Here is a 15,675-nt window from a genome sequence, read left to right on the forward strand (position 1 = left end):
GAGGGAGGGAGGGAGGGAGGGAGGGAGGGAGGGAGGGAAAGAAAAAAGAGGAAGGAAGGAATGAAAACTGAACAAAATAAAGAAGGAAAGAAAGGAAGGAAAGAAGGGAGAATGAAAGAGAAAGTGAAAGAAAAAAGGGGAAGAAGAAAGAAACAGAGAAAAGAAAAATGAGGAAGGAAGCAAGGAACGAATGAACAAAAGAAAGAAGGAAAGGAAGGAAGGAAGGGAAAAATAGAAAGGAAGGAAGGAAATCAGCAGCATAGTACACTTAAAAGTATTTCCTCCTAACAGTAGAAAGGTAGCTCACTCTGTTCTTGGATTGGGAGGGGCCCGGGTAGCACACATGTTCCCTGGTGGGATGCAGGGGTAGGGGTGGGGGGTTCCTGACTTACCACGCACATCTCATTTGACTTCCAGACTAGCCACTAGCTCCATGCATACAGCAGCTTGCTGGCCTTCTGCTCTGTATTCTTAACCAAATAAACAACTATCTGCAGGGGAACAAAAGGCAAAAACTCTAAAACCTTCCTAATAATTAAAAAATAAATAAACTCACCCTAAGTTAGCACAACAGACACCCAACAGACACCCAATTATGTGCACACAGATACACAATTTTCTTGAACCATAGTGCACAGGTTTTTAAAACATATATATATATATATATATATATATATATATATAATAGCCATTATGACATGCCATTTGTACATTTTCAAATTTTAAGACAATATGGTAGAATATTTATGAGGTATTTTTAAGTCAACATTAGGACTTCAGTACTCCCAAATGAGCTATATTTTTGTCAAGTAACTTCATTATAAAGCACTAAGAAATATTAATGAGTGAATGATTTTTGCTAGGCTCGAGAATCAATCTTTCTGGTCTTCCATTTTCCCCACTCCCCAGTCTCCAGGAAGAAGGGGAAAAGACCTGTCTGGTGTTTTGAAGTGTTTCAGCAAGGCTACAAGACTGACATCCAGTGGATTTGTTAGAAACGACAAGGAGAGCAAAAGCCTAATCAGATAAATCTTATCAGCCTGAAATATATTCATTGTTATAGACTTAAAGATTACAGCAGAAAGAAAGCATGCATGTGTTTAATCAGCTACTGGCCTATCTATATGAAATTCATTAGCCACTCTAGTTGACAATATCCCCTGTATTTTGTTTTTTAGGTATCATTTTGCCAGTGGTTATTACTTTGATTGTCATAACACTCTCAGTATTTGTTCTGGTGGGTTTGTATCGGATGTGCTGGAAGAAAGATCCAGGTAGGTAATGTGTTTTATCTTTGTTTAGTTTTCCTGAAAAGGAGAATAAATATTTTCTCAGTGGATAGAAAAGGTACACACAGAGAAAAGAAGTAGACATAAAGAAAATACCATATTGCATGGTCACAAAAACTGAAGGGGGAGAAATACAGGAACGTGTTGAATGCTAGTAACTATACAGAGTGACAGTTGACTACTATTGGAAAGTATTAAATATGGATAAATCCTCATTAATAAACTAGCCCCAACTTTGTGGGTGGCCAAGGGGTGATGTCAGAAAGAAAAACATGAAATGGCATGCTTGATCTACAGTCAAAATTTTCCCCTTTACACGTACAGAATAAAAATACTCCAGAATAAAATGATACAGTGATGTAACAGAATAAGAGGAAAAACGTTTTGCATGTATACTGGTACTACAGCTTTAAATCAAAGCCTCTCATTCTTGCTTAGCTTTTTTATTCTCATGGCTTGTGCTATCCCATTTGAGCCAAGCCATCACTTTTAGCTTTTTTTTTTCCTGATTAGTTGGAGATAAGAATTTCTTGGATGTATCTGCCTGGACTGGCTCTGAACTAGGATCCTCAAATGTTGACCTCCTGGAGTAGCTAGGATTACAGGTGTGAGCCACCAGTGCCCGGCTAGAAGTCTATAATATTGAGAGCAGTGTTTCTTCCTTTCCAGTGAAGGTTTCTTCCATGACTGTTACATTGTCTGTTGTTAGTTTCAATAAAGTTTGTCTCTTAGAATCCATTCAATGCACAGATAATTTATCAAAATAAACATTAGCATATATCTACATCTGGTTTTCCTTTTTAATAAATGTTATGTTAGTATAGTATATGTGCCACAATTGCTGCACCAATCTTGAAAATGATTATTAAACTCTCTATTGTATGGATACTTCCATTGTTTTTATTCCATTTTTCTGCTCTACGGCTGAGCTCTCTTCACCTCCATGACTAAGCTCTCTTCCGTGCTACTGTAACTCTAATCTATCGTCTGTTCCAGATCTTGGTTGTATTCTGTAGCATCACATACCTGTGCTTGTGTCCCAAATATACAATAGACCCTTACTCCCTGAATGTAGAGTTTCATTTTTAATATCCAGTTAAAATAGAATCCTTTCTTTCCCCATTTTGATTTTAAATATTTCACTAACAAAATCCTACCAAAGTCTTATAAACCGTAGAAAGGTAAAGGCACTTATTTTTCTGGGGTGTATAAGCTTCCCTATTCCTTGCTTGCTTCATGGACACTGTGTGTCCCCAGGACACTAGTGAATGTTGTTCAGTTCAATGACTGACCAGGCATCTCACAAACAGTGGGGGTGTGATCTGGAGAGTGTAAGGAAAAGTTAGGAGACCCAGGCAGCAGAATTCATTTTATCTCTGAGTGGGAAAGAGCAAAACAAATCAAATGTCTTTTCCTTCAGGAGCAAAGTGGATGAACTTTCTAATCACATCTGAAGCATTGTCCTATGTCATTTTTAGAACCAAAGCAGTATTTTTATAAATCAGTTTTATTTTCTGTGAGTTTTTATGCCACCCACATTGTTTGGTAGGAAGTCAGCCATCCGGGTATACAGTATAAAGGAGAGGTAAAACTTAGTATGCTATATCTATTTGTGAAAAAAGACTGTGGTGAACAACTGCTTACATAGGAAGATCTGACAATATGTTTTTGAAAAGATGGCATTTTTCTATTCTTATGGGTGTACACAATTCCTACCACAATGGAGAGTTTCTCTGACGACACATAAGACTGTCTGAAACTGTATTTGGCAATTATGGAATTAGTCCATCTGTTTGGTTATAGTTTAACTTTGTTTTCCAAACAGAATTTAGAGCATTGTGTTATCACTAAATTAGCACCATTAGACACCACAGTTAATCCCTCTTCAAGTATGTGGGTGGGATTTCATTAAGTTCAGAAAATTAGGAAACCCACTGTGTTCTCTGGAAGATCTGTGAGTCAGAGATTTGACATGAGGCTTCTCCGGCTAATATTATTGACAAGTAGGCTGAGCTTTAACTCATGTAAGAAGGTGTATACTCAAGTTATCTCTTGACAGGTGTGTGTCGGCCCACTAACCTCTATCAAAAGTATTCTGACCATCATACAAAAATTGTTGATTCATTTTAATTAGCACTGTGTGCATTGTGAACAATACTCTATATGACACAGGATTTTTTTTGATGCCATTAAAACCCTACTTAAGAGGAAAGAGGAAATCAGACCTCATGAATAATCAGCACAAGATGTTATGGATCAAACCCCAGGGATTAAGAATTGTGATTAAATGCCAGGTCTAGTGACTCAGCTGTGAACCCAGCTACTTTAAGAGGCAGAGAGTAAGTGGATCACAGTTCAAGGTCAGCCTGGGAAAAAAGTCAGCAAGATTCCTTCTCAACTAATAAGCCAAGTATTCTAGAGTGCTCCTTTGAGCCCATGATAGAAGAAGCCATAAGTAAGAAGATCACAATTGGAGGCTGGCCCAGTTCCTACCTGAAAAATAACTGGATCAAAAATATGACAGAAAGTATGGCTCAAGTAATAGAATGCCTTCCTAGAAACTTCAAGGCCCTGAGTTCAAACCCACAAACAACAAAATTTTAAAAAAGTAAACAGAAGCAGCTAGGCAGAGTATTAATTTCAATTAGCGCCCTCAGTGAGAACTTACAGGGCACTTTTAAGAGGCTAAATAAGTAGATTTAAGATGCAATTAGAAACTATCTACACTGTAGCTCACCACAAAATATAGGAATTTCTGTCCCCCAAAAAGAGCAATGTAGAAAGGAAATTAGAAAATTCAATTTTCTGGGATGAAAAGGTAATTACTTTGAGGAGAAGTTTCTTTGAGATATTATTAAATAAACGGAGATTTTCTAGTGTATCTGGGATGTGATAGAGTACAGGACTTTCTCAAAGTCATATAAGTTATAAGATCAAAACTAACCCAGAACCAGACATTGATGGCTTATGCCTCTAATCCTAACTACTCAGAAAGCTGAGATATAAAGATCGATGATCAAAGCCAGCCGGAACAGAGAAGTCCATGAGAATCTTATCTCCAATTAAACATCTAAAAGATAAAAGTGGAACTGTGGCTCAGGTAGTAGAATGCTAACCTTGAGCATAAAATCTTAGAGACAGTGCCTATGCCCTGAGTTCAAGCCCTAGAACCAGCACACACAAACAAAATTTAACCCAGGCCTACATTCAATAAAGCTGATCTAATTGGGACTATCTTATAAACATCAAGATGAGTGCTAACCATACTTTAGCAAATACTTCTGGAGGGATAAAATTTTCTTTAGAAAAAAGTTTTAGAAGAGCAGCAAAGGGTCTCAAATTTAATAACAACTGTCTCCTCTCCTAGGTACACCAGAAAATGGAAATGATCAGTAAGTAAGACCATGCCACAATTTTGCCTTAGAACTTATCACCATATCATTTATAGGGGTGAACAAGTCTATATTACACTTTCTTGGGTTGTTTTCATTAGAAGAAAACAATGTAGAAAATACCACATATGGGATTTTTTGGAAATAGCCAGAGTTATTTCCCAACTTTCTATCTTCAACACAGATAAAATGATAAAGTAGAAAATGGCTAAGTAGAAGATCAAGAAGAAATACCCCAAGAATTACAGCTACAGTTTTAACATCATTTTGCCAGTACATTTTTCAGTGTATTTATCAGCTATGGAGAATTATACCTCTGATCTGAGCAGTGTCTGATGGGCTTTTCTTTAACAGCAGATGCTCATCTACTTTGACTTCATCCAGACAAAGCAGCTGTTGGCAGTTCAATCAATTGTTGTCACCAAGGTGCTGCAAGTAGACATGACAAATTGTTTTCTGATCAAGAAATAATTCGGTTGCCTTTGTTGGCCTGAATTTGTAGCCTGCATTTCATTTTGTATTTCATTAAGTTATAGACATTGGAAATAATGTCTCTAGGTCACATACCTGTCTGGATTAAAAATAGAAGGATGAGGGTTTGAACCTATTTGAGATCGGGAAAGGAATGAGTGAGAATGTTTGATGGAAGTGGACAGTTCCATATGGGTACTATAATGTCTCAGGTCCCCATGAGAAAGGGTATCTCAGAGTCCAGCAGCTGCTCATAAGTTTGGAAACACTTCTGGTTGGTCTGTCCTGTAGTCCAGAAACATATTGTAGACCTTGTGAGATGTCCCCAAACATCCAATGGACAGGTACTTCAGCTGGTGATCTTGACTATAACATAGTAATGAGGATTTGCTGGCTTGATTCCAGGAGAACTAGGAAGTGATAGATAGAAAGACACCAAGTCTTTGTGAAAACACACAAGTATAGCCCTAGAAGTACATAAAACACATCTGTGCACGTGTCTCTTCATTCTGTGTGCGTGGCATATGCATCCTTTCATAGTCACTTTGTGATCGTTGAGGTGCTGACAGTCTTCTCTGTTTCCAATAGACCTCAGTCTGATAAAGAAAGTGTGAAGCTGCTCACGGTTAAGACAATTTCTCACGAGTCTGGTAAGTTCCCAATTGGCAGATGAAAACGGGCAAGGTTGAAATCTAACTATATCCTTGGATGTGGTTCATCTGGGACATAACCAAACAAGCAACAACAACAACAAAACAGATTTTCTAGATGTCACCAAGTAGTAACTCTCAATAAATCTGACTTTCCTAGAAACTTTATTTTTATAAGATTATTGGACTTTGAGACTTTAAGGTTTGTTTTCTACGTGTGCTCTAATGGCCATGTGATGAAGGCTAGCCACACTGCTTACTCTACAAGGGTGCCAGAGATGACATTAACTTTGTTGACAGGGCTTTTAAATAATTATTGCTGTTGTTTTGTGTCACTTTTGGCAATGACTATATGTAGTCATTGGAACCAATTAAAATGACATTAATGTTCCATATCATGTTAAATGATTTTAATTGAATTTCTCAATAAAGATAAATTTCTGGTTAGTAAAATCTATTTTATTTCTAATTTCTTAGTTATGCTTATTTAATTTGGGATGTAAGTCTTTCAGAATACCATGTGACTGGTACAAGTGACATTTGTATCAAGAACAATAGAAAATGAGATGCTAGATAGCTTTTAAAAACAAAAGGCACAGGCATTTTTTTCTTGTTTTGAGTAGACCAGACATTTAAAACAGCTATCACAAAACAGATAAGTTAAAAACCAATTATAAGTTTCTCAGAACGATTCTTGTAACTTTAATGTAAATATACATTAAGATGTTTGCAATAGACAGTCCCCCAAATTTTACTTTGACAGCATGGTCCGGAAATATGTGGATTATTATACCATGAAAGCTTAAGAATGATAAACTATATTATAAATATAGAAAGTATTCAACAACAGTTTTGTAATACGAGATGCTATAAATATGGTCTCAAATCAAGAACAAGCTATCCTAAACTGAACGTGAATCCAAATTCATGCTGGCCATTACAACTAGAAGAGAGGCTAGCAGAGAGAATAAAAGTTCCCAACACTGGTATAAATAGGTTCCGCCCCTTGTGTGACCCATTTTCTCCTGAGAAAGATCCCTTGAGCTGTTGTGTCTTACATTCTTTGAGGCAAACATTTCTTTCACACCCACCCTATTTGTTACATTAGGAATAGTGCGCGCGCGCGTGCACACACACACACACACACACACACACGGCAAAGGAGCAAAATCATTCAGAGAATAGTTAGAATCCACTCCTATATATTCTCTGGCTATTCACCAGACTTGACTTAAGCACCAGCCACTAGTTGAGAGAGAAAGGAAGGGAATTAGTGAAATTGTTTAGATGTGATGACTCTTGAGCCAGCTTGAGCATGACGTCATTGATCAGGAAAGGTTACCACACCCAGTGTGTGGTTTATAAGTGAGCATCACAAGATTTCCATTTGCTATGTCATTCTCTTAGGAATTCAACCAAATGCTCTGCCATCTCCTGAGCTCTTAGAGCTGTGAACTGGCACTCTCTCTGTCTCTTTTGTCTGTGTGTGTGTGTGTGTGTGTGTGTGTGTGTGTAGGAGTCAGGATCAGGATAACATATAGCTTTCAACCACCCATTCTAGAGAAATGGTACCTAACAGCAAAATCATGGTTTTCTGGTAGGAAAATCCGAAGAACATTTCCTGTTTTATAATGCACACAGACAGCAGGCTCTTCTTTAACACCCAGAGAAAAGTCCACCTCTGCTCACTCCCACAGTGGCAGTGTCGCAGTGAGTGGAACAGACCTTGCAGATAATCAAGAAGACCTTTCACTCCACACGCTTCCTGTGTTTCCTAAAGGACTTGCATTGTCACAGCTCTTATGTAATAAGGTAGTATCTGGTTGGGTTTTTGGTTTTTTTGTTGTTATTTTTAGTTGTCAGTCATGGGGCTTGAACTCAGGACCTGGGCATTGTCCCAGGTTTGCTCTAGGTTAGCACTCTATCACTTTCAACCACAGCTACACTTCTGGTTTACTGGTGGTTGATTGGAGATAAGAGTCTTTTCTGCCCTGGGTTGGTTTCAAACCATGATCTTCAGATCTCAGGACCCTGAGCACCTAGGATTGCAGGCATGAGCCATTGGCACCCAGCTATCTGGCACTTTTAATTCTGTCTAGTTCTATTTATGAATTAACAAAATAATTTCCTAAAGGTCAACCCAGCTTATTGCCATGCAAAATAGATAGTGGTAGGGCAAGACATCTTCAAGATTTTAAATACAAAAACTAATTGGACAGGATAGTCATCTGACCACTCACCAATCAGAACTGATGACTATTACAATGTCTCCTATTTGGTTCAAGGTCTAAGAAATCTTAGTATCAATGGATGTTATAAGTGGGTTTTGCAATAAAATCTGTGCCTCAATGCCCTTTGGACTTTTATCTCAAAATGAATATGTCATTTTAGAGGCCAGTAAGCAATGTTTCCAAGGAAACAGACCTTTGCCGCAGTTTGTCTGCCAGTAGATGCTAAATACTCCAGGTTTCTATAATCTTTGATGAGCCATGGTTAGACTTCTAACCCTTTCTCTGAGGAAGAAATTTCCTTACCTCAAATCCTCCTCCTCACATTAAGTGCTAGTGTTCATCCATCTGTACTTCCTGATTCCACTAAATAGGTCCTCTCCCAAGCAAGGTCTTCTGCTGGAAGAGTTTAAATGTGGAGCATCCTTTCATATAAAGGAGATAGTCTACTTTGAAGCAACTTAGGTTGACTTCAGAAATACACACACGACACTACACATTTTAAACGTGATTCTCACAATTGGTCTCAGTTAAACTAACACTGCTCCACTTTGGTATGTGTAACTGTAAGAACTGTAACGAAAACTGCCTTAACTAGTTAAACAATACCTAGCTACACAAAAGAAAAGAAAACGTTATATCATTGAACCTAGTTTCAGATCATTGGTTTTGAACCACTAGAAGTGATGCAACAGCAATCTGAATTCACATAATATTCCTCTGCTTAGAGAATGCTAATCAATTCTCACTAAGATTACACTTAAAGCCCTTAACACATCAACAAGGCCTTCTATAACGTGTCAGCCTCTTTCACTTAATTAAAACCAGTTTTCCGCCTCCTTCTTTCTAGACCTAGACCTCTCTGTCTTGGAAAGAAGGAAAAGTATAATCTTTCACTCTCCTTTCTTCCTCTCATTTCTCCTCCTGAATATTGTGGTAATTACTCAGTATTAATGCATCAGTAATATACTGGTACTGATTAGCATACCATGAAAATTGCTCATTTCTATGCATAGTCACATTTTTCCATTTTCACATATTGTCACTAGTTGAAGAAATAAACAATAGTGAACCAAAGATTAAGGGAGATAAAGGCTGGAAGGGCACATGAAGAGAGGTTCCCCACTCTACTCTCCCCCGCCCCAGGCCTCTGGCACTGTTTATTATAGCCAGGATCACACAAGTAACTAAAACCATCTACAGAGAACCCTGAAGGCAGCTTGGCTGTTCTAACCATAGCAGAGAAAAGCTGGAGCAAAACCATGACATTTACTCTAAAAGCTGGAGAGTCTCCTATGTCATTCCTATACAGTTTGACTGATGATATTTTATTCTACCTGAAGGATGCGGGTAATGTGAAATAGATTGGCCAAGAATTCAGTTTCATGTAAAAAGTGCTTAGGATCTCTCAGCTTCCCATCATCCTAGGCTAATACATTTGTCTTTATATTGGATGGTGGAGAGTCCCTGGGATTTTTGATGAATGTCATCTGTACTGTCCTGAATGTCAACAATGTATTCGTGTTGGCTGATAAATTCAGATCCCCAAAACTCTCACTGAATTATTTAAACAGAAGGACTAAAGTACACCTGCCTTATAAAATGGCACTTGAAACATATGATATGGGTTTGCGGAGGCAGACCTAGCTCATGAAGCAAGCAGGAATCAATAATTCAGTCCCCGGGGTGTCTCTGTTGTTATGGCTCAGCTTCCTCCCTCCCTTTCAGCCCCATCTCCAGCAAGTTAACTCCTTTAGGGTGACATGGAGGATGGCTGAAGAAAGCTCATAAATCTTAATGCATAATTTCCAGGCAATACCAAGAGGCAAATATGACTTTAATGACAAATTTTGCAGGAAAATTGAGCTTCCCTTGGAGAAAAAAATAAAAGGTCAATACAAGAAACTTTATTTTCATCCTTAGTCGCTCTCTGAGCTTGTAGATCAAAACCTATCTTCTGTTCTCAGGTGAGCACTCTGCACAAGGTAAAACCAAGAACTGACAGCTTGATGAATTCTCCCTACACCTGGGCAATGACTGTGTAAGTTTCCTAATTCCATTCACTGAGATACTCATTAATATCTGGTTTCCATCACCTGCTGCCTCTTAGATGATTTTAAATCCTGAAAAGTTAATGACCGGTGTCCATGAAACCATGATTGTTGGTTTGTCTAAAAACAACCTGTAAGAAAAGCTGCCAGAGAAATGAATGTGGTTGATGGATACAGAAGATTTCTTCCCAGATTGCCCTGCCTATCTAAGGAATGGCACAATTCACTCTTCCTGCCTTATCAATGCACTCTGTCTTTTCCTGGGTCAGTAAACACCCACTAGCAGTGACAATTAGACAAGACTTGGCAATCTTGATGGCAGAGTCTTGGCTCTCAAGACCCACGTGACAACGCTGGCAAATCTGCAGCTTATTGTTCTCAGCCTCCCAAACAGCTATGTAGCTACCATTCCGGGCGTGAACTTGATGTTAATTGAATTGTTATGAGAAGCACCAATCAAGTGCTCTTACAATAGATGGGATGTTTTATAGAACCTACAGGATAATCTGTCCCCTTTAGATCAAACAATAAAAAGCAAAAGAACCAATAAATATTACCTGTGCAAAACTGGTGTGACCACAATGTTCCTCACTCTGGGTAGTGTCTCCAGTAAGGAATATCATTATTCTGTTCACTGTCTTTGTCTACTGCCCTGCTACTAATCCAGTGCTGCCATAGACATTCAGAATGTGCTTATTGACTATTTATCATCATGTTTATCCGGTAATTCGCAGAAGGTAGAGGTAGAGACACAGAGAGAGACATCCAGCAATGTGTGTCAGTATCAGAATTTCATCTCTCTCTAGCCAACAATTCAGGGGCAATTACAACAGAAAGCAGCTGAGTATTTGTTCTTCCCCTCTTAATGGACATTTTCAAGTGTTGAATTTGAGAAGCTGGGTGAGGAGATATGTGGACCAGCCTTAGCTAATAGATGCAGAATTTCTTTACCAAACTGGCTATGGTTTCTTCACAACTCAGCTGTAGAAGAAGAGTGCTTTCTACAGGACCAAAATGCTCCAAGGGAGGACCCACTAAGCCAATGAAAGCACTTTCATCTGTTCATTTGGGAAAAAAAGAAATGGTAGGGAACGCTGTGCTGGAAGGAAACAGCAATTCTTTTTCATTCCTGTATACTGTAAAAAATATATATATATTTCTAGCCTCTGGTTTGTGCACTGCAGAGGTACCATTCTTTTGGTGTTTTTCTGTGTAATTTTTGAGATCCATACTATGTTCTAAAAGGAAAAGATCAGAAAGTAATAGAAAGATACAAGCTTGACATTTGTTAATTCTATAGTCAATCTTCCTAGCTTTTTACTCTTTTCACTTAACATATTTCTGTCATTGTCCTGGGAATTACTCACTATACCAGTGAGTAATTGCTTTCTTGGTTGCCAAATAAATTCAGGTATCAATTCAGACACTCTAGCCCAATAACAATATTTTTGTCAGATCTAGAAGATTTAAGGAGAGAAGTTAAGACATTTTTGAATCTCTGTGCAACAGCAAGCTATAACATAGAAATAATCACTTGCATTTAGAATCTCCAGGCTGAGGTTGTAGCTGGGTGGTAGAGCACCTGCCTAATATCCAGGTTTTATCTCCAACACTGAAATAAATAAATAGATAGATAGATAAATCCTACCTCAAAATTCGATCCTAGATGTATTAATGTTTTTTGTTTAACACATTGACCTTCTATTTTGAGCAGATAATTATATTTAATGTGATTTGACAGAGCAGATAGGAATTCCAAAATGCTTATGCGCTATGATTCTTGTCTTCTGCCAAGTTGTCTACTGAGAGCATAACATTATGCACAAAATAATAAAACAATGTAAGAGAAAAAACAAACAGCTAAGAAAGCATGATTGATGCAAACTCATCAATTCAAATGCATCCTAAACATCTCTGCAGTTTTTAGATCAACAATAGGAAAGCTGAGGGAGGTTTCAAAAAACATTACCCTGACACTGAACGTTTATTGCTGCATTTAGGTACCATAATATTTTTAGAATAAGAAAAGGATTGTTTTAGCTTAAATTTTCTCTGTGCAATTTTCTTTGATACCAGCTATACAAACAAAACTGCTTCATCCCTCAAAATATCTGCTACTACCTTGAGTTATACTATACGTGCAGCATACAAAACGATTTTCTTTGTCAGTATAACTTTTGAAAAAAATAAAAGAAAATCTCAACTAAGTGAATAGGTTATATTTATTTTGGAGAGTCTTAATTCACAACTTTTTATCATCAGTAGTGAGGAAATTCTAGAGTTTTATGTTACCTTTCCTGTTTCTTTATCTCCAAATTCCTATTCACAGCCTTGCTCATTTACTGCTATCTCCCTCTTTGTATAAACTTCTTTGTATATTGAAGACCTTAATGTGATCTTATGTTTACATGTGCATCTTCTCACAAACTTACTTGAGAAGTAGCACGGGGCACTAGACTTACATCCCAGCGTAAGCCATAATGATTTGATAGGCTAGAATGAAGTGCTAACTTTCCTTCTTTGTTAATATCACTAACGAGTCATTTAGTCACTTTGAAGGCTGGCCCTTACAATCTAGCATACAAAACATACCCAGAATTTCCACCTACTATTTGAGCAACCTGGTCTGAAACCGTCCCTGTAATCACAGTTCTCCTTGCACCACACTGTGCTCATATACGCTGGACCATCTTCCAGCCACACTTGCTGTGGGAGGATGCCAAAGTTATCCTGCCCTTGCACTGTGGTCCCCCCGCCCAGCTATGACTGCCTCACTCAGGCCATGGAAGTCAGTACCCAGCATTCCCTCAGCACCTAGGCAACAGTGTAACCACCCCGATCGAAGGACCTGCCAACCAAGCCATGGAAAAGCAGGATACAGGTCTCCACCACTGGTGCCACTGCATCTCAAATGCACAGCATAAGCTACAGCTCTGTCTCTTCACAGACTCCAACAAACCATTAACAACTCCCAGCTCAGACTCCTGTTCCTTTCTCACTTGGGATAGAGAAGTCTCCAGACATTTCTTTTGGGTTTTTTTGTGATTTTTTTTGTTACCAACACAAATGTTTCTTTACTGAAAACTCTGAAGAACACGCTCAAATACTAAACTTTCTTCGGAAGTGCCGAGTTGCCTGCTAATTCATCTCCCTGATGACTGTGCACCCCAAAGCATGCATTTCCTAGTGAGTCACAGTGTTTCTTTAAGCACCAGTCTTGAACCATGCCCTCTTAATGATAGGGTACCGAAAGGGACAGAAGGGTGATCAAGTACAGAAAGGGACTTTGGTTAGAAGAGGGATATATGAGCCCTGTGCTTGATCAACACCACTGTAAGATGTGGAAGAGGACCAAAGGTAGAAACAGCGAAATTGGAAGCTATTACAATATCCCATTGGAAAATGATAAGGACCTAAATTCCCTAGTTGAAACTTCTTCAGCTACAAGAGGGATGTAGAAGAAGAAGGAAAACAGAGAACTGGGTAGAAGATAAAAAGATTGAAACACAATGACTGATTGGACATGGGCAGTAGGAAATGAGGAAGAATGTGACTACACATGATACCCACACTTTCAACCTGAGTGCCAAGTTGAATCATGGAGGTAGGAACAAAGATTGGGATTGTAGGTTGGAAAGAGATAGATCTGAGGCAATACATTTGGCTCACAGAATGCTCAGTTCGGAATGTATGAGACATACAAGGGACTGCTGTGTGTGGAAAAATGCAGCTAAGTCACTGAATTTTTGCTTTTTGTTTTTGTTTTTAACCAAGAGCTGGTCTGCTTCCACTTTCTCTGTGTCTTCTTCGCCTTCTTGGAACCTGACCTTTTCTTGTTCTTATTGTTCACAGGTTTAAACTTCAGCAACTGCATTCCAGGAATGGAAATGGAGGAAGTATGGCCGAACCAGTCCTGAATCTCAACCTTGAGCACCAGTCTGCATGAATTACCTTTCTGACTCAAGTGGCGATCTCCACACCACAAGGCATATAATTCGAAGCCCCAAAAAGAATTCTTGGCTTCCCCTTGTCCTTTGAGATACAGAAAGAAAAGCATATTACCACAGTTTGTAGAGACGTTTCTAAGACAGCACAATTTAGGAAGGGATGTTTTGAACAATGAACCTGATAACCCAAGTAGGTGGGCTGAGGATAGAATCGATCCATAGATTTACAGTTAACATGGCTGACAGTTTTGATCCATGGAAACTTTCCTACTTTCTTGTTGTTATTACTGGGGTTGTATTTATTGTTTTCCACTATGTTAATGTAGAGAAAGTTTGCAAGTACGTTTTTAAATATTAAGTACAAATCATACCGTGCTACTTTGTACATAGATGTATTTTGTTCATGTTTGCATATGTTTAGTTTTAATAAATAATTGTGTTCCATGCACTAAATCTTTTTTTTTTTTTTGGTCAGTCGTGGGGCCTGATCTCTGGGCCTGGGCGCTGTCGCTCAGCTCTTCAGCTCAAGGCTACCACTTTGAGCCACAGTGCCACTTGCGGCTTTTTCTGTTTATGTGGTGCTGAGGAATTGAACCCAGGGCCTCATGCATGCGAGGCAAGCACAATACCACTGAATCACCTTCCCAAACCCATACGCTAAATCTTAAAACTTGGCTTAAAACTTGTTTTTCCATAGTTATGGGCATGTTTGAATGGAGTTTTAGAGTATGAGAAAGGTATCTGTAGTAAGCAAGAAAGACACAGCACCTTCATGCATCAGTGCAATGATGACTTGCCATTCCTTTGGTCTTTGTATTTGTGATTCACACCTTGTGGAAAGGCAAGGCATTTCTGACACCCTGTGCTTTATTCGTTAAAAAGATAACAGGATTTGTTGGCAATATGCGGATTTATTGGAGATTTTTCACTAACTCATTTGGTTGATACCAGCTCTGTATTTTTTATTTATTTTAGAAATGTAATTATTTGTTCTGTCAGTCATTGAGTTTCTAGAAAATTAGTATTTCATCAGTACATAATTGGGATATTATTTTCTAGAACCTTCCTAAACATTGCATAAGTATAGCTATGACAGGAGCATTCATCTGCTCAAACCTGACTGATCGACCTTGACCAAGTGGTGGTGGGGGTGCAACAAGGAGATCAAAATGAAGGCTGGTTGAGGTCGAGCAGAAAGCTCTGGAACCCAAAGCTCTTTACCTCCTATGATTTCATTCATATATATATATATATATATAATTTTTATTGTGAGAATACCATACAGAGGAGTTACAATTACATGGGCAAGATAACGAGTACATTTCTTATCAAGCATTGTTGCCTCCTCGTTGTTTTCCCTTCCCATCCCTTCCCTCCTATGATTTCTTAAGCTGATTTTAATGCTCTATTATCTTCCCAATGTGAGGTCAGCATGGTGAACATGAAATGACACCAAGAAGCACGCCAGTCAGTAATTCTGATGTGTGTCTTCATGTTTCTCTGAGAAGGATGGGGAAATGGGAAAGAAAGAATGAGAGAGAGAGAGAGAGAGAGAGAGAAGAAAGAGAGGAGGAGGGAAGAAAGGGGAAGGGAGGAAGGAAGGAAGGAAGGAAGGAAGGAAGGGAGGGAGGGAGGGAGGGAGGGAGG

At 38.6% G+C, this 15,675-nt stretch overlaps 1 long non-coding RNA gene across 1 annotated transcript; it reads left to right on the forward strand.

Moving 5' to 3' along the window:
- Window positions 1-1,182: 1,182 nt before the first annotated feature.
- On the forward strand, window positions 1,183-14,481 carry LOC105991177. Its single transcript, XR_001175347.1, has 5 exons — window positions 1,183-1,274; window positions 4,657-4,681; window positions 5,741-5,802; window positions 9,998-10,071; window positions 13,934-14,481. It is a non-coding gene; the product is annotated as an uncharacterized LOC105991177 (long non-coding RNA).
- Window positions 14,482-15,675: the final 1,194 nt, after the last annotated feature.

Source organism: Dipodomys ordii, unplaced genomic scaffold (assembly GCF_000151885.1).
Source record: "Dipodomys ordii isolate 6190 unplaced genomic scaffold, Dord_2.0 Scaffold70, whole genome shotgun sequence".
In the NCBI taxonomy this organism is placed as follows: domain Eukaryota; kingdom Metazoa; phylum Chordata; class Mammalia; order Rodentia; family Heteromyidae; genus Dipodomys; species Dipodomys ordii.